The 26,464-nt window shown below is 37.8% G+C and overlaps 1 protein-coding gene and 1 pseudogene across 8 annotated transcripts in view; both read right to left on the reverse strand.

Moving 5' to 3' along the window:
* The window catches only part of RALYL (RALY RNA binding protein like), a 712,252-nt gene that overhangs the window by 330,800 nt on the left and 354,988 nt on the right, over positions 1-26,464 (reverse strand). The window lies entirely within an intron of this gene.
* LOC112859646 (glutamine synthetase pseudogene) lies at positions 8,887-10,610 on the reverse strand (annotated as a pseudogene).

Here is a 26,464-nt window from a genome sequence, read left to right on the forward strand (position 1 = left end):
CTGCCCCTCTAGTAACTTAAAGCGAGATTTGGAGCTGGAACTTAAACAAAGATTCATCATTATATTAATAGCTTTCTAAGACATTTAAACCTAACAGTTACTGAACACATAGTGTGCCAAGCCTCTGCAGAATACTTACCATGTTATCAGTTAATGCAGTTCTCACTACTCTATAAATTATATGTGCAACAAGGTGGTATTATGTCAGACTCTGGGCATACAGAAATTAAATCTCTGGTGAATCTCTGTGTACAGTGAGTGAACATCTGGAGTTAGAATAGATAGAGACCAAACATATTTCATATATCACACATAATTATGGATATGGGGAAACAAATCATCAGAAAGCAAAACTATATAGTGGTTTTAAAACATGTTCTCAAGTTCTCTGACACTCAAATGGAAAGGTGAGGTCTCTATCAACTCCTTTTGAATTTGGCTTGTCTGGAACTAATAGAAAGGAGAGGAAACGACACTGTGGTCTTTCTAAGGCTAATCCCTATAAGGCAATGCAACTTGGGTCCTACTTGCTGGAACACCTGCCCTTGGAGCCTTGAGCGCACATGGAAAAAGTCTAACCACAGAGTCACCATGCTGTGAGGCCAGGCGACACTGAGAAGCCACAAGCAGGTGCTTCGGCTGGCAGTTTTTGTCTTTGCAGTCTCCTGAATTAGGCACCAGATATATGAATGAACAAAGATTCCAGATGACTCTAGTTCCCAGACACTGAGCCGTTATGCAGAATTTGTGTATCAGCAACACATCACTCCTGCTCTGCCCTTTTAGATACTGACCACACAATCTGTGAGTATAATAAAGTAGTTGTCTTATGTTGATAAAATTTGGGGTAATCTGTTATGCAGTAACAGTAACTGGAACAATGCTTTTTAATAATTTTAACGATAGTCATAATGATAAGATATGCCTCTAACAGCAGAGATTCTTTAACTGTAACAGACCATTACCGAAAAGGACTTGAAAATATATTTTAGTGTGCAATATAGAGAATAAAATACATGGGCAATCAATTAATATTTCATTTATGGATTTCAAGCACATAATGAATGAATGAGTGGGATGAAGGTAAAATGATCTAAATCTGTGCTGTTCATGGTAGCTAGTCACTAGCCCCATGTGGCTATTGATTAAATTGAGATGTGTCTAAATGTGAAATACACACCAAGTTGAAAACTTATTATGAAAAGAGATGTAAAAAAAAAAACCCATTGATAATTTACATTGATTAACCACCCAAACACTATTTTGGACACTCTCTCAATAGTGTTTATATTGATTACCCATTGAAATGATAAAATTTGGCTAGTGGGTTAGATAAAATATCTCACAAAGTAATTTTCACCTGTGTCTTTTTATTTATTATTGTTACTTTGACTCCAAGAAAATTTAAAATTTAACTGTGTTTCAAGTGACATATTTATTGGACAGAACTAGCCTAAACTATTATTCTTTCTTAAACTATTAGATACTTACTAAATAAAGAAATAGAATAGAATCTAATTAATAGTCCTCATCTTGCCATAACTTCCTGCAATAATGAAAAGCATGAAGACTGATTTTGGTTTTCCTAATGACTTCTATAACCCAAGTCACTAATATGTGAATTTTAATTGCTATCACTCTAAAATAGGGACAACAACAACAAAAAAGACTTGGTTTTAGAAACACACAGTAAAGCTAATGGAGTCACATTAGATACTGAATTTTATTAAAGCAAAGATGCTTTATTTACTATTTCTTTGTAACTATTTAAAATTCTCATTATTTTAAATTCTTTAATTTTACACTAAATAGCATGAATCAAAACTTTTCACGTTTTATTTTCTCATTAACTCTAAATTTCTTTTCTCTCCGCTCTGACCTCTTACCAATGGAACTGATTTATATTTTCCTAGATTTTCACATCTCTGAAACCAGAGATCAGAGTGATAAAAATGTGATAAATAAAATGATCTTGAAATGGAATCGAAATATCTTAGGCACTGTTAAAAAACATATTAACATTTCAAACATAAGAATATCTCAAGGTTTCAGTTAAATTGTGGAAGTTTTTCTTTGAATGTTAAAATAGCTGTGCAAATACAAATTAGTATACATTTTAGCCTTTCTACCCCTCATCAAAACCCACGCACTCTAACTGCAGGCTGACTTCTTTTTTCTGGCAAACTGGGGCTTCCCTTTACCACTTGCCATCCGTTCCTCTGTCACTCTTAATTCCAGACTTCACTCTATCTGGCAGGCTGCTTGAGAGCTGCCACGGGTTTCATCTTAAAAGCCTGACATTTAGCCTTTTCTTCTCAGCTTCAGTCAATCAACTATTTGAACTTTGTGAATGTACCTTGCAAAATAGGTGGATAGTGTCAACCTGACTAAAAACTGTGAGATTGACTGTTTCCTTCCCTCGAGAAGTGTGTAATTATGCCAAATGCAACTGTTGGCTTGCTTGTCTGATGGCCTTTCCATCATGCGCTCTCCTCAGAAAGACCTGAACACTGTCAGATAACAGCTGTGTGAAGCGGTCGGTGTCACCTCTGGGAAAACACCTGTCAGCTTCCATGTACAGTCAAAAGTTCAGTGAACAAGAAGACAGTCAAGGAGGTGGAATTACAAAAAGAAAAACAGATGCTGGTAGACCAGAAATCAGATTGGCTAGGAGTTCTGCCAATGACCAACAGTCGTCATGTTCTAGAACGGTATAAAAATCTGACTGAGATTTACAAATTCAAGTGCCTTCAGGAGCCAGGCAGGTAAAACGTATTTGTATTATTACTGCTACTAGTACTGTGAAAATCGTTGCTGGCTTGCTATATGCCAGGTATTATGTTAGGCAATATACAATATATTCATTTAACCTTCACACAAATGCTATGAGGGAGACACCATGATTCTCTACATTTTACAGATAAATAAACTAAAGCACTGAGTAATGTGCCCAAGGTCACACAGTAAACAAATGCGGGATTCAATTTCGAGCTGTCTACTACCAGAGACAGTGGCCTTAATCTCAAGCCATACTGCTCTTGGGAGTGGGGACACCTATGTAACCTGGAGAGCAAATGTATTACCTGAAGGCATTCAATTCTGATTACAAGAAGCAAATGCATCTGCAGTCCAATTCAGCTACTGATTTATCTACCATCACAGGCAAAATACAAGTTGGCACAATTTTTTCTAAATTCCAGCCATGTGTTCTCATGTAATTTCAAATAAACATAAACATCTAGCTGTGCAACTAAATTTTACTGACAGTAATCAAAATGCATGCTTTAAAAAGTATTTCCTATAGTTATAACTACTTTACAGTATTCCTTAATCTTTAAATTCATTTCGTATTTTTTGTATAGTTCTCAGGTAAAGAAAAAATTAACAAAGATTTTATGGCTTACGTAAATAAAGTTTCTCTCTTCTTCAGTCTAAAATGAAAGTTTTAATGAGTCTTTTTTTCAAACCAACAAATAAATGATCGAAGAAAAAATATACTGATTGTTGCTGATGGTATGTTATTTTATGATCAAATCTATGCCTGTGACACTTTACTTTTAATATTAACTATTGGATAAACTATTATGAAATATTCTTTTTTTTATAATTAAGGCAGGGTGTGATAGGATAATCATTTACTTTGCATCCAGTATTTTGATTTCCAAAACCTGTAGTCATCAAAGTTGAAGCTGCCTTCAGTTACTTGCTGTCTCAGAAGCAAGGTTGCTGACATAACTTCTCGTAATTTTTTGATTCACTTAATTTTCTAGTATGGACTCTTGGATATGCAAGAGAGAATTCTCACCCATCATCTTGACCTGATTAATAAATAAAGAAGGGAATGTTCAAGTCTGTGTGCATTATGGCACAAATTGATGTACCTGTGCGTTTAGACCCAGCTTCTGCTGTATCAGCAAGACAAATCCCCAAAGAATGATCTTTTATTGACTGAACCGTCCTCCCCCATCTTGTGAGGAAGAATACTTTCCATGCTGCATTAGACAATTATTGACCAGTACTAATGTCTAAAAATGTAAAGTAAATTGCCTCATGGAAAAATGTATTCTCAAACTAAACGAAAGCAAAAACAATTGTACCCCTTCTGGGACTCTATGGAAAGAAGCCAGCCTTTCAAACTATCTTTAGTTACATTTGAAAGGAGTTCAAATTTTTTTTAAATATTTATTTATTTATTTATTTATTTATTTATTTATTTAATTTATTTGAGAGAGAGAGTGAGAGTAGGGGAGGGGCAGACAGAGATGGAGACACAGAATCTGAAGCAGGCTCCAAGCTCTGAGCTGTCAGCATAGAGCCTGATGCGGGTCTCAAACTCACCAATCTTGGTGAGATCATGACCTGAGCCGAAGTCGGACGCTTAACCGACTCAGCCGCCTAGGCATCCCCTTTTTAAAGGAGTTTTAAGGGGCGCCTGGGCGGCTCAGTCGGTTAAGCGTCCGACTTCGGCTCAGGTCATGATCTTGCAGTTCGTGAGTTCAGGCCCCACATAGGGCTCTGTGCTGACAGCTCAGAGCCTGGAGCCTGTTTCAGATTCTGTGTCTCCATGTCTCTCTGGCCCTTCCCCTCTCGAGGTCTGTCTCTCTCACTCTCTGTCTCTCAAAAATAAAAATAAACATTAAAAAAAATTAAAAAAAATAAAGTTGTTTTAAAATGAACTTTTCGTGTTTCATATAAAGGCATATATTTCAAATACATTTTGTATTTATATTTGATTATAAACAAACAATAGACACCTGTATTTAATTCTGACTTATAAATAAGAAACAGACATAGATAAGATTTCAATGGGAGATTCAGTAACAAAATAAATAGAAATACTTTGAATAGAAAAGACTTTTAATTTCAATTGTAAAATAAGAATATAATGTCATTATTATAAACCACAGTCATTTTTTTTCTTTTTCATTCACAAATCTGAGGTTGAAGACCTCTACATTATGAAGGGAGTGAAATGAAAATAAAAAAAAAAAAAAAACTGTTATGACTATTGTGATACTGGGTGAAAATGGCCAGAATTTTCTTCATTCCCTGAAACTTTTATATGTCACATAAATAAGGGTTCAATTACGGACACAAAAGAGAAGAATATGATGAGAATTCTTTTTTTTAATTTTTTAATGTTTATTTATACTTGAGAGAGAGAGACGGGGAGAGAGAGAGAGAATAGGGGAGGGGCAGAGAGAGAGAGACACACAGAATCCAAAGCAGGCTGAACTGTCAGCACAGAGCCCAACACAGGGCTTGAACTCACAAACAGCGAGATCATAACCTCAGTCGAGGTCTGATGCTTAAGGGACTGAGCCACCCAGATGGCCCCATGATTAGAATTCTTAATCAACTTTAGTCTGATGACAAAACAATGGAGACAAACCCAAAAATTTAGATTTGATGATGGTTTAAAAATGCAAGATAAAGCATCACTTAGTCCCATTTTCAGCCATGACAGAGTTACTAAAATCACCTTGCCCTAAAACCTGAACAATGTATGTGAAACAAACACGTTCAGACATTTAACAGCAGAAAACACAGGACAGAATACTCAGAAAAGGAAATGTGAAGTGAACTGGCTTTATGCCAGGAGGCACTTGCTAGATCATTGCATAGGAAAGGTAGGCAAAGGATGCAGCTGAGCAGAGACAGCAGGCTTTTTGAGTTGAGGAGGCAGAGATGTATGTGGGAGAGAATGGAGGTGGTTGGGATATCTAAGCATTGGAGAAAATGGAGCTTTGTGGAGAAAGACATCCAGAAGTCTGCAAAGGGGTTTGCATGAGGTTGTTGGCCATTCTAATGGGTGTGTAGTAGTATTTCATTGTTGTTTCAACTTGCATTTCCCTGATGATCACATATGACTTTGGTGAAGTGTTCGTTAAGGTCTCTGGCCATTTTTTAATCAGGTTGTTTGTTTTCAGCATGGACTTCAAAAGAGAGATTACAAACAAGCTAAAGATTTAAAGGAAAACATGAATATAATGAAGGGGAAATGAAAGGTATATTAAAAAGCCAAAGTGAACTTCTTTGGATTAAAAACCACAGTATCAGAAGTGAAGAACTTAATGGATGGAATTAATAGCTGACTGGAGACTACCTCCAAATTGATCATGGAAGACACAGCAGTATCAAATAGCCAAATTGAATCACAGAGAAAAATAAATGGAAAAAAAAATTACAAGTACTTCAGAAACCTGATAAAAAATATCAAGATGTTTAAAATACATAAATTGGTGTTTAAGACAGAAGGGGAAAGCAGAAAGTATATTTGAAAAATATTCTAAATTTAATGGAACCAATAAACCTGTCAAAATCCTAAGCCAGATAAATTAAAAGATAGCCATACCAAAGCATATCCTAATCAAACTGCTGAAAACCAATGAAAAAGAGAAACTCTTAAAAGCAACTTGATGAAACAAGACTTTTTGTTTTATTTGCACATAGGAGCAAAGATCATCGTAGCCTTTTCATCAGAAAATGTAATTAGAAATCAATGGAATGACATTTTGAAAGAGCAGTAAAAACCTGTCAAGCTAAAAATTCTATATCCAGCAAAATTGTCCTTCAAGAATAAAGACAAAGTATTCAGACAACCAGCAGCCAAGAGATTGATTGCCAGCATATCTGCATGATGATTTTCAGTAGAAAGAAAAGGTCACCAGAAGGAAACCTGGGTCTACATATGGAAACAAAGAACACTGGAAATGGTAAATATGTGGATAAATACAAGATATTTGCCAATTTTTAAATTTCTTAATTGTGCGAAGCAAAACGTTTAAAACAAAAAAATTACTAATATATAATGAGTTAATAATATATGTAAAGTGTAACATTAAAAAATAGCTAAATAAGGACAATAAGCGACATAGTGAGATTTGAAGGTAGATTTTTGGTGGTCCTACAAAGATAGGTTATATGTTAAGTGTTGGTCCTGCTTTGTCGCAGAAGTCCTATTTTATGCCTTTCATACTGACATAATTATTATTTTTTTTTTAATTTTTTTTTTTTCAACGTTTATTTATTTTTGGGACAGAGAGAGACAGAGCATGAATGGGGGAGGGGCAGAGAGAGAGGGAGACACAGAATCGGAAACAGGCTCCAGGCTCTGAGCCATCAGCCCAGAGCCTGATGCGGGGCTCGAACTCACGGACCGCGAGATCGTGACCTGGCTGAAGTCGGACGCTTAACCGACTGCGCCACCCAGGCGCCCCTTTACTGACGTAATTATTGACGAGAACACTTTCACTCTCAAAGGAGCCCTAGTTTTTAGAGAATATATTATATGATATCTCTAATGAAGTGAGACAATGTGCCAATATTTATGCCACAAATACTGGTTTAGAGCAATAGGTAAATCTGATGCCTGAGAATCTTCTAGGGAGCCTGCTAAAAATAGAGCTGTCTCCCCTCCCTCGACACTCTCCCCAATCCTAGTAAATCTGGGGCAGGACTTAGGCCTTTAAAAATTTAACATATTATTTGAAACAACTCAAATTTTGAGAATCCTCTATTGTAAAAAAAAAAACAAAAAAAACTTTCAATTATTAAACCAATAGCAAACACCAATGTAAACATCTTGTGCAGAAATTAACACACTTTACCGCTACAAGGCTTTCAAGGGATACTTATGGCCTAAGTTTTTCTTTCTAATATACTGTGTAGCCCAGAAAGATCTTGGAAGGCCTTTTTAATTAAACCACTAACAGGCCTCTCAGTCCTATGGAAGTCATGAAGAAAAAAGTGAGGGCAAGTAATACTGTAGTTCATTTCTTATGCTGATAATTTGAATTACTCTAAGATGTGATTATGTCCATATTCAGTGAAAATGAAGAATGGAAAGAAGTTGTTCTATGAGACGGGAGAAATTTAAAAAGGAACTGTAAATAAGACAATCATATTCAGATATATGAACATAGTCACTTTGAAAAACCTAACATAATCACAGATTTAAGAGTATGTTGGTTGTGTAAAACAGCATTAACTCTCTTATTTTGTTTTATTTTATTTTGTTTTATTTTACTTTACTTTTAAAAAATGTTTAATATATCAAAAGGCCTGCTTTAACGACATGCTAGTGCCACCTTAAAATAATCCCAATAACCCATCAGGAACATGCTCAAGTTGACCAGCCAACTCTTATTTCTAAACTTCTGTGTGTTTGCGTGTGTCTTTTAAATTGAAGCCAAGGGGCTCAGGTGATTGCTCCTTCCACATTGTGCATCCTCAGGTTACCCAAGTGGTGTCCATCTGTTCCCAAGAGTGGGCAGGGCACAGAAGCCCTGCAGTGGTAGTGAGGGAACAACAGACAGCCCCAGATAGCCAACTTTTTCAAGCACACCTCCCTCACCCCTGCTCAAAAGGAGATCCTTATTTCTAACCAGAGTATTCACTTCAAATTTTGGCTCCCAATGACCAGAATGTTTTTCCTACTTTAGGAAAACAAAACAAAACAAATAAACACACATATCTACACACACACACACACACACACACACACACACACATATACTTTTTTTTTACATTTAAATATAAAAATACTATTCTGCTTTGTGTTATAAATGGAGGACCAAGAAATAAGAACTTTTTCTTCTAAGGTAGGTCAATCCATCCTTCTGCTGAGCTTGTCTTCAGGTGAGGGCATTTAGTCCCGGGTAAGGGAAACACTGTACCAGGAGGACAGGGGCATTTTCCTGCTTGGTTCTCTCCTAAGTCTCACTTTCAATAGAAAGCTGGTTATAACTTTATACGAAATGGAACTTCCCACCAAGAGAGGAAATCCTAACCTAATCCCAGAGTAAGTAACCCATCCCCCACTCCAGAACTCAGCTACCTCAAAGAAAAAGCTCTCCCCCTCCCTTCACAAATACTATGCTCTGTCCAGATAGGTATGCCTATTGGACAAACACACCTGATTAAAAGGAAACAGTGGTTATGTCTCCCCACCCCCTCCCCACTAATGTACTAGACAGCTTCAGTAACAGGGGAAAAAGGGGGGGAATGTAAAAAGATTAAGAACTTGACCCTTCTATCCTGATCAAAAGAAAGCAAGAGAAGTTAACTGGGCATGAGGAATAAAAAAAGACCTTGATATTCTGACCCTTGAGTTACAGCTATTAGGACAGTCAAGAGAGGGCCAAACACGGAGGCAGGATGGAGAATTAGGGGTTTGATGGCTGCAAGTCTAGTCCACTAAGTTTTTGTACTGGAAGTGTTCATTGCCAGTTTCAACGAGAAGACACATGCGGATGAGGGCTCCTGTCACCAAAAAGAGGTCACAGTTGGCAGAGGGGCGATGGTCTTCAAAGTAACCTTTCTCCTGGCCAACAGTCCAGGGAATGTGGATGCTAGCACCTCAGTTGGCCACGCTGGCAGAAAAGTCATTAATGTTGGAGGTTTTGTGGAATCCTGTTAGGCGCTGGGCATTATCCAGGCCCCCCTTGGGATCATAGGCTTAGATGTGGTACTGGTGCCGCTTGCTCAGTTTCTCGATGGACTCCTCAATGTACTTCAGACCATTCTCCTCTCGCATGGCCTTGGTGCTGAAGTCGGTGTGGCAGCCGGCACCATTGCAATTCCCAGGAATGCGCTTAAGATCGAAGGTTGCTATCACTCCAAAGTCTTCACATACACGATGCAAGATGAAACAGGCCATCCAGAGATGATCTCCCACGTCGGTTCCTTCACAGTGTCCTATCTTGAATCCCACTGGGCAGGCATGACCTCAGCATTTGTCCCACCAATCTTGATGCTGGTGTATAAGCAGGCCTGGTAGTGAGCCTCCACAATGTCCCATGCCACAGTAGTGTATGGACCTTGGGGCCCCGGGAAGCCGTTGGAAGCCCAACCAAAAGGGGGCCCACCTGTGCCTATGAGAGTATATTCCTGCTCCATTCCAAACCAGGTGTGCCGATTGCTCACCATGTCCAGTATCTGTTTACAGGTATGCCTTAAATTGGTCTCTGCAGACTTTTGGTTGTACTTGAAGACTTCACAGAACACCAGCTGTTTGGGGTCCTTGCAGAAAGGGTCCCGAAATACGGCAGCAGGGACAAGATACACGTCAGTGTTGGAGCCTTCAAACTGAAAAGTACTAAAGCCATCAAAATTCCACTGAGGCAACTCTTCTATATACTTGGGTTCACTTTCCAAGGTCCGGGTCTTGCAGCGCAGGCCTTCTCCAGCACCATCAATCCAAATGTACATAGCTTGGACTTTCTCTCCCTGAGGCAGGGACATGTACACCTGCTTGATGCCTTTGTTCATGTGGGGACTCGCAGAGGTGGCCATGGTGGAAGCTGTTCTGGGCTGTGAGCAGGCAGCAGGGCGGGTGGGCTGCGAGAGTGAGGTGTGGCGAGAAGAGGAGGCTGGGTGTACTGCTTAGATGCTCCGCTCTTCTCCCATTCTCAGCTCTCTTTTTATTTATTTTTTTACTTTTTTTAACGTTTATTCATTTTTTTGAGAAACAGAATGAGTGGGGGAGGGGCAGAGAGAGAGAGAGGGAGACACAGAATCTGAAATAGGCTCCAGGCTCTGAGCTGTCAGCACAGAGCCCAATACAGAGCTTGAACCCACAAACTGTTAGATCATGCCTGAGCCAAAGTCAGATGCTCAACCGACTGAGCCACCCAGGTGCCCCATTAACTCTCTTCTTGTAAAGAGATGGGGAAACTGAGGCCTAGTGAGTTTCAATAATTTAAATAACTCATCCAAAAAATAATAATTCTTGGTTCTAGAAAAAAATTATTTTGTTGCCTGGCTCTTATTTCAGTTTTTTTTTCAACGTTTATTCATTTGAGAGAGAGTGACCGCTGAGTGGGGTAGCAACAGAGAGAGAGGGAGAGAATCCCAAGCAGCCTCCATGCTGCCAGCACAGAGCCTGACCTGGGGCTCTATCTCATGAACCAGGAGATCATGACTTAAGTTGAAATCAAGAGCTGGATGCTTAATCAACTGAGCTACCCAGGCACCCCTCAGTTTATTTTTAATCCCATATTACCCAGTAAAGTTTGGATTATTTACTCTCAAGATGTACTGTCCAAGTCTGCCCCTTCAATAACTTGGATAATTGAACCTTAAAAGTCTGCGACCATCTGAAAAAAATCATATGAGTATGAAATCTCATTTAGTTACATTATTTCTGAATAGATATCCAGAGGGTCAAAATATGCTTTTATAGTACATGAATAAAATGGCTAGGGAAAGCAAAAGTGCCTACTGCTATATAATACATATGATGTACATGAAACCAAAAAGTAAATAGCTCTAACATACATAAAGAAATTTTTAAAATCTTTGGTTTTGCCATAGCTTTCTAAAATCTTTAACCATTCACTGTTTAAATTCAGTTTCTAATTTGGGAACATATCTTACTCTTTGAGATTGTTTGTTTCTTTTGTAGTCCATACCCTGCCCCATCACTTTTTCATAGTGTAAATATTTTTGGGAGTTTGTCAGTTTTTTGTTCCAATGCAGCGAAATATCATCAGGACATAGTTTAAAAGTTCTCTTGTTGCAGAAGCACTTTCTCTGAAAAAGGTAAAGAATAAAGTGTATAGAATGAGAAAGTATGAAATTTTCTATGCAATTCAAGATCCTCATTCTTTCTTCTAAAGACATCCAAATGGCCTACGGTCTAATGGCCTCCAGGAAAAAATACACACCATAATACTTCCATCATGGATGGATACTAATAGCCAAATGGCTGAACTTTTGCTTGACCTAATTCAAACGAATTGGTTTTGTGTTCAACATATTAAAGCACAAGGCAATTAATCCCTTTCTTCTTAAGTTACTGGAGGTGGGGATGAGATAAAGAAAAGAAGGAAACTAACAATTTTGTGGTGCTATATTTACTTTATACAAATTATTTTATTTAATCTTAATAATCCTTTGAGGTAAGTGGTAATACCACATTTTACAGATGTGGAAATTGAGGCAGCTCAGAATGGTTATGTAAATCGTTCAACATTCAGTATGAATAAATAGCAAAGTTAAACTTTGAATCCAAATTAATGTGACTCTTAATCATTTCAGTGCACAATCTGGAAATAAGGCCTACTCAATAGTAACTTCAGGAAAATTCAGTAATTTGTCCTTAGAAGTAGCTGTGATATTTTCTAAGTATTTTCTGGGTATTAAAAAAAAACCACCTAGTCATAATCACTGCATGGTTTGTGTCAATGGAGCCCAAAATACCTGCTCCTGCAAATCACTTTACCTTCCAGAACTTCCTGAATCTGCCCAAACTTGATCTCTTTTATAGCATTTGCATTTCCTGACAGATTACTGCTGCCTATGCCCAACCTTCTGGCTGAGTCAGACAATGCCCATTTCATGCTGGGAAGCTCAGGCTGCCTGTAGACATGATACCTATGGTTAGAATTCAGTCTCTAGCAACGTCCCATAGCAAACCAGAGATGTTTGTTAAAAGAAGCGTAATTATTTTTAGAAGATGGAACACATATATAGTCCAAAACCTAGAGGTCCGCTTGCTAAAAGTTCCATTCAGCAATCCTCTTTGCCATGGACACTTGAAGTATCATTATTGGATCTGCTACATCATGAGCTCTTTGTGGCAGGGAAATTTAAACTGCACCCTGAACTTGCTGTGGAGCCTTCTCTTTTTCTGGTCCCCACTCAACACTAGCAGCCTGTAACTTTGTAAATGGGTCAAAATTACACAAATGTGTTGTATGTAAACGGTCCACACCCTTTTGAAGAGGGAGTAGAGGGAGATTTCTGATGGGTACTTTCACCAGTGGTGAAAAAGAACCTTATTTCTTCCTCAAGGGGACTTGGCCTCCCCTTTAATCAAGGAACTCTGGATCTGTGAATTGACATAGGTCTGGAAATGGAGTGAGAAGCCATGGCTCACCATTGTGGAGACTTGAGTCAGGTTTATGGCTACCAGACCTAGAGCTTTTTCGGTTGCACAGACCAAGTGATATTCTCCTAGTCTGCCCATTTATTTTGCTAGGGACATGATAATCAATTACTACCTCCAAAGATCTCCAGGGGCGAAGGTATTCTGATGGCCTGTGGGTCTCTGCTGCCCTTTAAAATAGATGTTTCTACCTGTCTTTGGCAATTAAATGCTGCCACAGGATCCTGCTACTCTGAGATCCTATAATGCCCACTGAGATCAGGGTACCCATTTTAACAGTAGTGTGCTAGGTTGCATAATGTCTTCCCTTCCTCCCTGCAAAGATGTCCACATCTTAATATCAGAAATCTGTGAATATATTACATTACATAGTAAAATAGACCTTGTAGATATAGTTAAGGATCTTGAGATGGACAGATTATCCTGGATTGTCTGGGTAGGTCCAATGTAATCATAAGGGTCTTTTTAAGACATAGACAGGAGATCAGAGGAAAGAGATACTACACTGTGTGTTGAATATAAAGAAAGGGACCATGAGCTGTCTCTAGAAGCTGAAAGAGACAAGAAGTAGATTTTCTTCTGGAAAAAGGAAGCAGCCCTGCGAACATCCTGGGTTTAGCCCTGTGAGACTTATTTCAGACTTCTGACTTCCAGAAATACAGTAGAATAAATTTATGTTGTTTTAAATTACTAAATCTCTGACAATTTGTTATAGCAGCAATGGTAAACTAATACAGATATCACCCTATAAAATAGTGCTTCTCAACCAGGATTAATTTTGTTCCCTCTATGGAACAATCAGCAATATCTGGAGGCATTTTTGATTGTCATGATTCAGGGGAGGGTAATACTGGCATCTGGAGGGTAGAGATCAGTTCATCCTGCAATTCACAGAAATGTCCCTCAAAACAAAGAATTATCCTCTCCAAAATGTCAATAGTACTAGATTAAAAATTCCTGCCCTGCATCATGCATGACTGTGAAAGGCAAGTAACCACTAAGTTTTTCAAGAATGTAGGTGTTCCCTTACTAATATATTTTTCAATGCCTCACTGAGGGCAATGTCTTTCAGACCTTCTCATGAAGCATAGTTGCACACAATAAATCCAGTCCAATGTTTCTTCTTCTTCTTTTTTTTAATGTTTATCTATTTCTGAGATAGAATGTGAGTGGGTTAGGGGCAGAGAGAGAGGGAGACACAGAATCTGAAGCAGGCTCCAGGCTCCGAGCTATCAGCACAGAACCCGACACAGGGCTCAAACTCATGAGCTGTGAGATCATGACCGAACTAAAGTCGGACGCTCAACTGACTGAGCCACCCAGGCGCCCCCCAGTCCAACATTACTAAATCTCTAAGTCTTTGGTTTCCTTCCTCCATATCATACTGAAGTAGCATGTCAGCTTCGTTAACTATAGGCTACTGTCATGGAGTCTAACTTTAAGCCAATGAACCACATAATCCTTCAGAACCATCTCCTACTGCACCAGCTAGTCCATTTAAAAACAGAATCTCCTTAATTGCTCCCATGACAAAAAAGAAATGCTATCATGTGATGTAATAGATATGTTACCTAACACCCTGTGATTATCATATTGCATGTAACAAGTCAATGTTTTACACCTTGAAGTTATACAATGTTATATGTCAACTATATTTCAATAAAAATATTACAAGAAAAATTTAATTACCTCCCCAACCCTGAGTCTCCAGCAAATATACCCTTATCAATGAATTCAGCTAGATTTGGGTTTTTATTTCATTTGCCTTGGTCTAACATCCATAGATTTCTTTCCCATTCATTCCTTAGGTTTCAGTCAACATATTTGCAAAGACTTGGAATTCTTTCGTGTGTAAGCTATTTCTTCCCGGGTAATTTTTATGTACCCATCCCTCTTGGAACATGATGAGATTCGATCTTAGTTACAGTTATAGGAAGTTTTGACATCCTCCTTCCACATGTTCACCCCAGATAAGGTTATCATAAGATTATCAAGCAGAAGGCTAGTCTCAGATACTGGAAGGAAAGCTACTTCTAATGGGATGGGAGTCTCAAAGTAATCTGGAGGCTCAAGAGTGTCAGTGTCATCAGCATTCAACAACACACGTACCCATCCCAATATTCAGAGTCCCATTCTTGATCAGTTAATGCCCTCCCTTTCATATGACAAATCTGCTGAGACTGAATTCAGTGAGCATTGTAATACAGATTTTTAGCAATATCAACCCTGCAGTTTCCAGAAATAAGATCTTAGTTTAAGGTTATATGGAACCTCTCTGATTCTCAGATAGTGATTTAAGTTGAGAGTTAACAGGTCTGAGCTTGTCATTTTCTCTTTGCTATTTCTCAAGTACACTCAAAAGAACCCATCCCACACCACAATCCTTGCAGTCATCCTCACAGTCAGATTGGCCGCATGCAGTTCCACATGGGCTCCCAAGGCCCATCACAATCAACTGCAGGCATTCACTCATGCATTAATTGCATACATATTTATTGAGATTTATTCTTTACTAGTTCTTTTTCTGGGAGTTGTTAAAGATTCTAACAACTTACCAGAATGTTTAATGTGTTCAATAAAAATTTGAGAACAGATTATTATTAAACAGATCTTTCTTCAACCCTTAATAATCTCTTATAATGCATTTGTATTTGTAACATTTATAAAATGTTTTTGTATACAGCCTAATCTTACTTAATCATAGGAAACTTCTTTAGAAACTATCAGGAGTTGGGGTGTCTAGGTGGCTCAGTCGACTAAGCATCTGACTCTTGATTTCAGCTCAGGTGATGACGTTGTGGTTGTGAGATTGAGCCCTGAATGTGGAGCCTGCTTAAGATTCTCTCTCTTTCCCTCTGCCCCTCCCCCTCTAAAAAAAAAAAAAAAAAAAACAACAAGGAGAAAAAGAAACTAGCATGAGTTTAGTAAGACTAAATAATACTAAAATAAACATTTCCTGTTTTGATACTAGACATGGTACATAAGTTAAATGATACTGATCTTACAATTCTTTATTTTGGCAAGGAATTTCATAAACTTTCCTATGCCAGCCACATAGGCAACTTAGAGAAATTTGGCTATATAAACTTACAGGTTGGTGGATTTACAAGTCTTTGAAATTCTGCACTCAAGCAGTATTAATTATTTTATCATCATCTACATATATAATTTATATAGGCCTGGAGAGAGATCTTCTAGGATATAACTTAACACTGTCCCATTCATTAGTCACCAGAAGGTAGGTGGCTGGAGTCTGGGAGAGGTTGCTAATAGAAAATAGAATAAAAATTTTAAAAGACATTTTTAAAGAGAGATCATAGAACAAAACTAACAAAATGAACATCAGCAGTGATAAAATATAAAGCCTTGATTTTACATTCAGATAAGTAAATTGCATTAACACAGTATGAAAGAGCACTTGCCTAATTATATTTTATATGAAAAACACTTTAATATTTTTTGATTGAAAAATCATTACAATGTAAAATAAAAGCACTCCTAAGTAAGACATCCATTAAACTTGGATTGCATTAATATAAATGTGATAAATTACAGGTTGAAAGGTTTAGGTCCTAGGAACACCTTCCCTTCTAAGTTCAGACAATAATTGAAAAAGTCTATATATTTAAAGTCCTCACTGTTTACAAAAGTAACCAAAAATTTGAGGAGAAACCAGGCAAGGACAAGAAGGGAAACAATAAAAGGTTTAAAAACCATTCAAGAGAAAAATGTCGAAGGGCTTGGACTATTAGCAGAGAAAAACAAACAAACAAACAAACAAACAAACAAAAACAGCTGGGAGAATGACAGCAGTGTTCATCCATTTGGATGGACATTAAATGGATAAAGTGTTAGGCTTCTCTACAGATGCAGATGGTGAGCTTAGGACTGTAGTAAACATCACAAAAATACAGAATTAAGTTTAGTCCAAAGATATATTCCACAATAATAATAGTCACTCTTGAAAGTGTTCAAAAGAAGCCAAATTACCATTTGTAACAGATACTATAAAGGGGCATTTGTATTTGTATAATGGGTATAAGATTGGGCTGTGGATATCTATGGCCTCTTGCTTTCTAAGATTCATTATTCTGAGTACATAGAGCACCTGCTAAAAGGAGATTTATAGCAAGAGATGATAGAGAAAGGCAGAACTACTTAACTTATATCTTTGGACCACTTTTTTCATCAAATATATTGACCTTAAGGCTGGAATTGATAGAACAAACATGGTTAGAAGACTTAAATCTGACAGAGGTAAGACAACTGTAAAATAATGCCCAGTCACCTGAAATTAGTTTATGTAATGACATTTTTTCTTTTTGTACCATATAGATATATCTTCAACTTTTCCAGGAAAATTTTCAAAAACACTTGTACATACAGGTCAAAATCTAGGAGCTTCTGAATTCATACTTAAATCTTTTTATATTGTTAAACTTATGGCCTTCAACATAAAAATAAAAAACAAGCAATTAACATAACATTTGGCAAAATCTATAGTAAAGTATATCTCCCAAATATATATAGAATCATGCTATTAAAATAAGCAACAGATTTATAATATCATAAGCCTTGAAAATGAAATAATAGAGAAGCATCCCTTTAAATTATTATCTTTAACCACAGTTTGAGGAAAAGCTTTATTTCTAGCAAAGCAATTTCCTGTACATAAAAACAACACAGAAAAGATCTAAGTTCACCACAACATATTGACCGCTGGGAATTAGGAGAAAAAAAAAATTACTCAATTTAATCACTCAGGTTTTGCTTACACTAAATGCTTTAAATCTGTCCCGAACTACTGGTGTTTCTAAGATAAAGCACAGAGTTTTCCCTTAGGTTCCTCTGCACAAAATTGTTCCAAGAAAGTTGGATTAAATACAGAAAGAGTATACTCATCCATAAGCTTAACTATTTAAAAGATATCAAATTAAATGCATAATTATATTAATCATATGTAATTATTTTTCATTTCTAATATCCATTTTTATGAGATTATACTTAAGTTTTACATTTTAAGTCACTCAAGTTTGTTAATAACTGTGTGGGGTTGCTAGATAAAGTTGCTGTCATAATTATGATAACAATGGAGCAAGGAAAGCTTTCTGTTTATCCACTAGGCCCCATCCTTACCCCCAAATCCTTCCATGTGGTTAGGTGATCTATTGCAAATTTGTGGGTCAATAGATATGTTCAACATTCTTAGGTTTTCTCCAATAAAGATATCTCTTCTTGTCCTTTTTTTTTTATTTGTTTGAGAGAGAGAGAGAGATGTATGTGCCTACATGAGTAGGGGAGGGGCAGAAAGAAAGTCCTGAGCGGGCTCCACTCTGTCAGTGCAGAGCCTGACACGGGGCTTGAAGCCACAAACCCTAAGATCATGACCTAAGCTGAAATCAAGAGTTGGAAGCTTAACAAACTGAGCCACCCAGACGCCCCTTCTTGTCTGTTTTTTGAGATATACATCTCCTGAAGTGGACTAGTGCCAAAACATGATGTGACCTTGACACAATTCTGCCAGAGGAATTTCCTATCCTTTTGGGACTGTGGCCTTGGAGAAACTGACTAAGCAGCTGGAAGGAGCAGAAACTCAGACGTGAGAATGCAGACTGACTCAGATCATTCACCATTAAACCATGATTCCCATTTTATAGCTGAGGAAATTGAGGCATATATGAGGAAACTGTGATCATCTATTGTTACATCACATTGGCATGCATAGTCTATTTCCTAGAACCTCTTTTATGAGTTAAATGTAGTCTGTTAACTAGCCAAGTAAACCTTAGAAGACTTATATCTAGAATATTAACAATCACATAGAATAACAAGCTACCATTTTTTTAAGATTTTACTTTTAAGTAATCTCTACATACAACATGGGGCTTGAACCTACAGCCCTGAGATCAAGAGTCGCTTGCTCTACTGACTCAGCCAGCCAAGCACATCACAGGCTACCATTTGAAAAGAAAATTTGAACAAGTCCATGAAAAATTTAGGATCATTTTTCAGATGTGCTCAAAGTAAACTTTCCAATGTATATTCAAAGATTCCAGCTACAAATATGACAAATTATCTTTTGCAGACAAGTCATCTGATAACTTGCACTTCTAAAAATAGGAATTTTTGGGGCGCCTAAGTGGCGCAGTCGGTTAAGCGTCCGACTTCAGCCAGGTCACGATCTCGCGGTCCGTGAGTTCGAGCCCCGCGTCAGGCTCTGGGCTGATGGCTCGGAGCCTGGAGCCTGTTTCCGATTCTGTGTCTCCCTCTCTCTCTGCCCCTCCCCCGTTCATGCTCTGTCTCTCTCTGTCCCAAAAATAAATAAAAACGTTGAAAAAAAAATTTAAAAATAGGAATTTTTTATTTTCTTTTTCCTATTAATGATGACTGATGAAAATATTTGCTTCTGCTCCAGAAGCCAAACAATAAGAAACCCCAAATTACCAGACAAGCTGTAAAAATATAGTGAAAACAATGTTCATCATGAATTCATAGTTTTATAATTTTGAAGATGTAAGTGATTATTAAATATTAAATGGCACTGATAGTAACATTGATGCTAAACATTCGCCTCTACTGTCAATGTAGAAGAAATTTAAGTAACTAACACAACCCTCTGACTCTTGAAATTAAATCTTCCTGTGTGATATTTCTGTCTTACTCAAGATAATTGAATTTTTACCTGCTGCTCTTGGGGGCATTTGTTTGATTGTTCGTTTGTTTGTTTTTCTTGTGAGCCTGTTTTCTTTTCTGTTTTTCTTTTTTTTTTTTTTTATTTAAAAACAAAATCTTTTTTTTTAACATTTATTCATTTTTAAGAGTGAAAGAGACAGAGCATGAGTAGGGGGGTGGGGGCAGAAAGAGAGGGAGACAGAATCTGAAGCAGGCTCCAGGCTCTGAGCTGTCAACACAGAGCCTGATGCAGGGCTCAAACCTATGGACTGTGAAATCATGACCTGAGCTGAAGTCGGACGCTTAACCGACTGAGCCATGCAGGTGACCTGAGCCTATTTTCTTATGAGAGAATCAAGTCAAGATGCTATAGAAATAATCTGCACTTTCTGTTCCCATGTTCTAATAATGTACCAGCTGGCAAGGTACTAGTCCCCTACTGAAGGCATTAGGAAGTTTCTTGGCTACAAGGTCGCTGTTATCCTGTCCTTGGAACCAGGAGAGATCCAGCTCCCCTGTGTAGTTCATCTGTTATAAATGCATCATCGGGTAGGTACTCCTAGGATTACCCATGCACCAGTGACTGCAATTCCATTCCAGAGGCTACACTTCTCAGTGCGCCAAACTCTTTCCAGGCAGGCATTCAGACTCTCACATCCCAAGGACTCTGCCATAAACCACAGGTTCCTGTTTTGCACATATGGTGATTAAGGCCTGTGTCCAAGGCTTCTCTGCAGGGTATCCCCAGTGTCTGGTCACCTCAAGAGATTAGCATAATGCTTCTCTAACTACAATGTGCACAAAAATTACCCAGAGATTTTATTAAAATACAGATTCTGATTCAGTAGGTATCTATTTGAACCCATGTGTCTCCCAGGTAAGGTAGATGTTTCTGGTCTGCAGACCACATGTATAACAAGGAGTTAAGTTAAAGTAATTAGTAGTGATTTATAAAGAGAAAAGTGGCAAGGAGGTCTCCACTTTGTCTCTACCTTCTTCCTAAGTTTCCTTCTGCAACTCTTTAAGTGCCTGCCTGCCTGCCTGCCTGTGTCCCTCCACAAGGAGTAAGGTCTCTGGGTCACAAGTCTTGCTCACAGGTGCATGGTGGTCAATATCAAAGCTGAATACCTGAGAACCTTGCCTATGAATTTCCTGTTAACCACCATTCACCCACTTGCCAGATCCCTAATTACAACAGGTTGGGATTCTTTTTTTTGTTTTTCTCCATAACATTTTGATATTATTCTTGGCTTCTTCAACTCCATTCTCCACTGCAGTTCTAGGTACTGACCTCTACAAATTTGCATAACCTGTCCTGATTGTTTGGGCCACATCTTAATATAAAACAGTAAGTTGACTTAGCATGCTGGTGCTGCCGCGGACATTTCAAGTAAGATGATCGACATGGACGCCTCAAGTATTTACCTACTTGTTTTTTAAAACAAAAAGTGTTACAAAACTAAATAATTAGCTGATAATCAATGCTATTTATCCTCTAAATATTGCTATATCCCAAAGCCTAGAATGTTCTCACATTCTAGAACAAATAGTTTGATTCCTTTCATCAACAAATGTATACTGGAAATATATTATGTGTCAAGTACTCTACAAAGTGATTATGATTTAACAGTCAGCAAGACAGGCATTGCTAGCAATAGTCTTTTTTTTTTTTTTTACGTTTATTTATTTATTTTTTTTAATTTTTTTTCAACGTTTTTATTTATTTTTGGGACAGAGAGAGACAGAGCATGAGCGGCGGAGGGGCAGAGAGAGAGGGAGACACAGAATTGGAAACAGCCTCCAGGCTCCGAGCCATCAGCCCAGAGCCCGACACGGGGCTCGAACTCACCGACCGCGAGATCGTGACCTGGCTGAAGTCGGACGCTTAACCGACTGCGCCACCCAGGCGCCCCATACGTTTATTTATTTTTGAGAAACAGAGTGAGACAAAGCATGAGCAGGGGAGGGGCAGAGAGAGAAGGAGACACACAACCTGAAGCAGGCTGCAGGCTCTGAGCAAGCGGTCAGCTCAGAGCCTGATGCAGCACTTGAACCCACCAACTGTGAGATCATGATGAGCTGAAGTCGGACGCTCAACCGACTGAGCCATCCAGGTGCCCCAGCTAGCAATAGTCTTAATAGTCAGTATTGATTAGAGAGATTAAGAAATGTATTTTACCAGATTAACAGAATTCACTCAATTATATAATATGCATATAAATAGACTTTTGTTAAAGAGCACGTAAAGAAATTGCATAATTCTTTCTGCTTTGGAATGATTTGTAGATTACATTAGTATAAGTGTATTAGTAGAAATAGTAAATTGGTGAATCTGGAGTATATGTGCTGGTCATATGCGGATGAAATAGGTTTTACTTCTGTTTTTGATGCCGTTAAAAATGGAGCACGTCAATGTCAGTGCTGAAGATAATTACAAGGGGGCAGAAAAGGCTGAGCAAGTTTTAACCCTGATGGTCAGCTACAGCAAACTCTCTTTATACAAGTGACACTGCAATGAGTAAAACCACAGGCAAGTAAAATAAATGTCTACCATAATAGCTGGTGAACTTTCCTCTGGTGGAAGGAAATGGGCAAATTTGGGGGACCTGAAAAGGGGCCTTAGGAGAAGGCACAGAGGGTAAATATTGGTGCTGCCGAGGACTTGGGACTTGCAGAGCCTCTTGAGCACCATATGTGCCTGCGATGTGTCCTGTAGGTAAAGTTGTGGAGGCACAAACCAAATATGTCAGAATGGCCTTCCTTGTTCTGTCTTTCTGCTCTGCTATATTACTGAACTCTGCTGCTGAGAGATGGTACATACAGCTCATTCCCTTGGTGGCTTTTCTGAGTTGGTGGGAGTCACAGACAACGGTGCCAGGAGTAGTTTTTTACTGTTCTCCTTGCCTTTGCCTTGGGGGTCAAGCCATTTGGGGCGGGGCCATAACATGTTAAGTCAGAGAATCACTGGTGTATGTCATTGTGAAGCTTACAGTCTAAAACTTATACGATGTCTTTAGACATCCATATTGTAAACACCTGAGTTATTGCTAGGTCTAAAGGATGTCAAAATTACATTATACCTGCACCAGGAATGCAATATGTAAAGCCAATACCAGAAAATATATAAAATGATACTATTCTTTCATACTGCATGATTTGATTTCTAATAATCAAATAATAGGAGACAATAAAAAAATAGGACTAGTAGGTCAAAATGCAAACAAAGCTAAGGAAATGACCATGAGCAATCTTCTACAGGGCTTCTACTGAACATTAAATAACAAGTTATATCAGTTTTCTAAAATTGCCCAATTGATCAAAACCTAAACAAGGGTCACTCAAATGGAACTCTTCTAAGATGACTTTGTAAGAAAAGAAGCCTATTGAACTGAACAATGATGCAGAAATAGCTAATACTTTTTGAATGCTCAGTATGCACCAGTACCTAGCTAACTGTTTTACATGCGCATGACAGGTAAGTTTTAGATTCATCATTTTGCATATACAAGGAAGCAGACTTAGAGGCATATGGTTCATGAAGTCACATAACTAGTAAGTTGGTGTGGTCAAGATTTTAATCCAACAGGGATTCAGGTGTGGCTACTGAGTTTACACATTTAATCACTAATGTAAGCAGAGTAGATTAACAAATACTTGTAAGTTATATTGGACTGTAGCCTCTGAAGCTTGGCATAGCTGTGGGTCTCTGTGAAATGTCCGTACACAAAACCACCTTACATACTGAAATCAGAGAACCACTGTTGGGGGAAAATCTGAAAGGCCTAGTAGAAAATATTTCATAGATACAGGCTTCAATACTTCAAAGTACTTGGAGGATTTTCTAATGACCTTAACAACACAGTTCTTTAGCCATGAGCTTTGCAAAGAGAAACACAGAACGAAACACAATTTATATTTGCTAATGTCGCTTCTTTACTAGAGTCCATTACCTAGACATTATTCTTTACATATTCTTTAACTACTCATACACACCTGGTTCTGTTTTAAAAATTAGATTAGCTGACACTCATTTATCTTTAACTCTGGTATTTTCAGTGAGAGGTTTTCATTATATTTTTCACAGCACTGCCATTTACTGAAGAAAAAATGCAATAGCATGCAGTCTTAAATCCTGCTACGGTCAGGTCCTTGGTTTAAGAAGGATTAGATTTCCAGAGATTGACATTAATTGACACAATTCTTTAATTTTTTTTTTTTTTAACGTTTATTTATTTTTGAGACAGAGAGAGACACAGCATGAACGGGGGAGGGGCAGAGAGAGAGGGAGACACAGAATCTGAAGCAGGCTCCAGGCTCTGAGCCATCAGCCCAGAGCCCGACGCGGGGCTCGAACTCGCGGACCGCGAGATCGTGACCTGGCTGAAGTCGGACGCTTAACCGACTGCGCCACCCAGGCGCCCCTAATTGACACAATTCTTGATCTACTTACTGATCTAGGTGTTCAATAAAGACTTACTACCAAAAGAAAGGCAGAATCTTCTGAAAAATACAGAAAAAACTTGCTATCGCACTTAAACCAAGAGATGATACCTTTGCTTTACAGGCACAAAATGTGGCAGGAAGGATTTAGTAATACAGAGATCTGGAGAACGAGAACAGCTAACTGATAAAAACCAACAGTTTTGAATCTAAAAGTTTTCAGACTGAGTCGAAACCCGCTCTTAGAATGTCTTTCCCCAATCAGACAAGCAGGGTGCTGGACTGCTTCTCTGTAACAGAACCCCTAGGCATCTGTGCCTATGACCTCTTCTCTTCTTGACTTTGAAATCCGCCCTCCAGTCTCAGTTGCCACAGATACAATATTTACCCTAATCTGAATTAACTGAACCAAAATTTTTTTGAATGTTGAATAAGCAGTGAGTCTCTCAGAAGAAGATAACTCTCTGTCAAAGAAACACACTACATTCAGGGGAAGAAAAGCATTGCTACAAACACTAATTATAATTAAGAAACTGAAATAGCAATGAAGAAAGGAATGAATGGTGATGATGGATTCCTTAATAAAAGTATCATTATACCCCATGCTATGGTGCTGCTGTTGTTGTATCATTCCTTCAGAATCTGTTATGTATCTATAAATTTATCCATGGCACTAGACAGTTTGTGCCTTTTGTTGCTGTTATTATTATTGTTATTATTATTATTTGTTGTTGCTTGCTATTATTCAGCATCTGTTTTACCTTCTTTTGGTAATTTCTTCTTTTGAGAAATTGCCTCTTCTCCTCTTGTTTGTAGCTCAGCGGTAGCTTTATTCAAGGTGTATTGCCATTCTCTATCCGGAGGTAGAGGGGTAACAAAACTTAGCATGTGGACACTCTCTCTTTAGAACCTGAATTGTGCATAAGAATGAAAACTGCAAATGTGCCCCCATGACTCTAGAAAGCAGTCATACTTTTTACACTTTGGAGCCATTTTGGGTTTATCATTTTCCATGCCTGGTCCTCCAATCCTTTCATGGTTGCAGTAAGCACTCACATAGCTGTTCAATAAATTCTATTTTTGCTTAAGTTAGTTATATTTCTTTCTGGCAACTTAAAAAACCCAAATACCTTGCTCACATGTGACTGGAGTTCAGTGTTCTCATTATGCCTCTACAGCTCCCTTTAAACTTATCACCCACCCCTGTTTGTCTCCCCACTGTCTCCTTCCCCTCGCCCCCAACTTCTTGTCCCTTCATAGCTGATCTGTGTTAGCTCCCTGTCCTGACCTGATTTTATCTATTTTCAATCTTGACCTTAGTCTGGTCACATCCTGAAATACCTAACTTTTTCCCTACCTTATATTCTGAAATAAGATGTCATTATCATTAACAGTATTTTTATCAGCCAGATATTTGCCTTATTACTCTTTATTCAGTAATTATATACTAAGTTTTCCCATTCTATTATATTACTCTTAATGCTCTCATTATTACCAATAGTCTAATCTAATAAGCTAATGTCAAAATCACTTACATGAAAAATGAATCAGCATGAACAGCAAATTTAATTCCATTAGAAATAAGTATTTTCCAAACTGCTGATGGGTTATAACAAAGGCTAGGTTAATGGCTTCGTAATTTTAAAAATAAATAAAGGACAAAAAGAGTCTCATGTCTGCCTTTTGAGATTATCCTTAGATAAATTTCATGGTTGTATAAGGAGGTTCAATAAAATTCTTATTTGCTTCTAAAAAAACTCCATGCCTACTTCCATAAGTACAATTGTTCCTATATGTCTTTATATTGTGCATTTGTTTGATTTCAAAATAATTCTTACATTAAATACTTATAAACTTGCTACAAAAAACACTTCATGCAAATTACTAATATGAAAATTAAAAAATACTGTTTTATCATCTTTTCACCAAATATAAAAAATATGGCTCAGTAATTCCAACAAAAATGTTAGATGAAGAAGTACAGGAATGAGTACAAAGTGCTATTCTGGGTCTCTGTTAATGAACATTAAATTATTTTTCAGGAAAAAAAGATGATAATTATGTGGAAATGTGATTAATGTTTAGTGGGATTTTATTATGTTACTTAGGGCCTAAAGTTACTGTTGATTGCTATTGTGTTCCTTCACAGTGTTAGTCCAATGCAGAGGGTTAAGCCTAGTGACCTTCAAAGGGAAGAGAATGATGTGTTTCAGGGGCACTGAACTCAAAGCATAGTACACCAAGGGCAAAAATCAGAAAGTGCTAAAAGTAATTATAGAGGACAATCCTCACTGAAATTTACAGCACAGGTTGAAAAACTATATCCATAGTACCTAATTATCTCTGTAGGAGAACTTTCATCTCCAGCGACCAGAAATTTTAAATTCAAATTTTAGTATATATAGGTCAACATAAACCCAGGAAAAAAAAAAACCCTGATAATTGCAAAACTGGGAAATA

The sequence above is a fragment of the Puma concolor genome, chromosome F2 (genome assembly GCF_028749965.1).
Source record: "Puma concolor isolate L17-30 chromosome F2, mPumCon1.1.hap2, whole genome shotgun sequence".
NCBI lineage: Eukaryota > Metazoa > Chordata > Mammalia > Carnivora > Felidae > Puma > Puma concolor.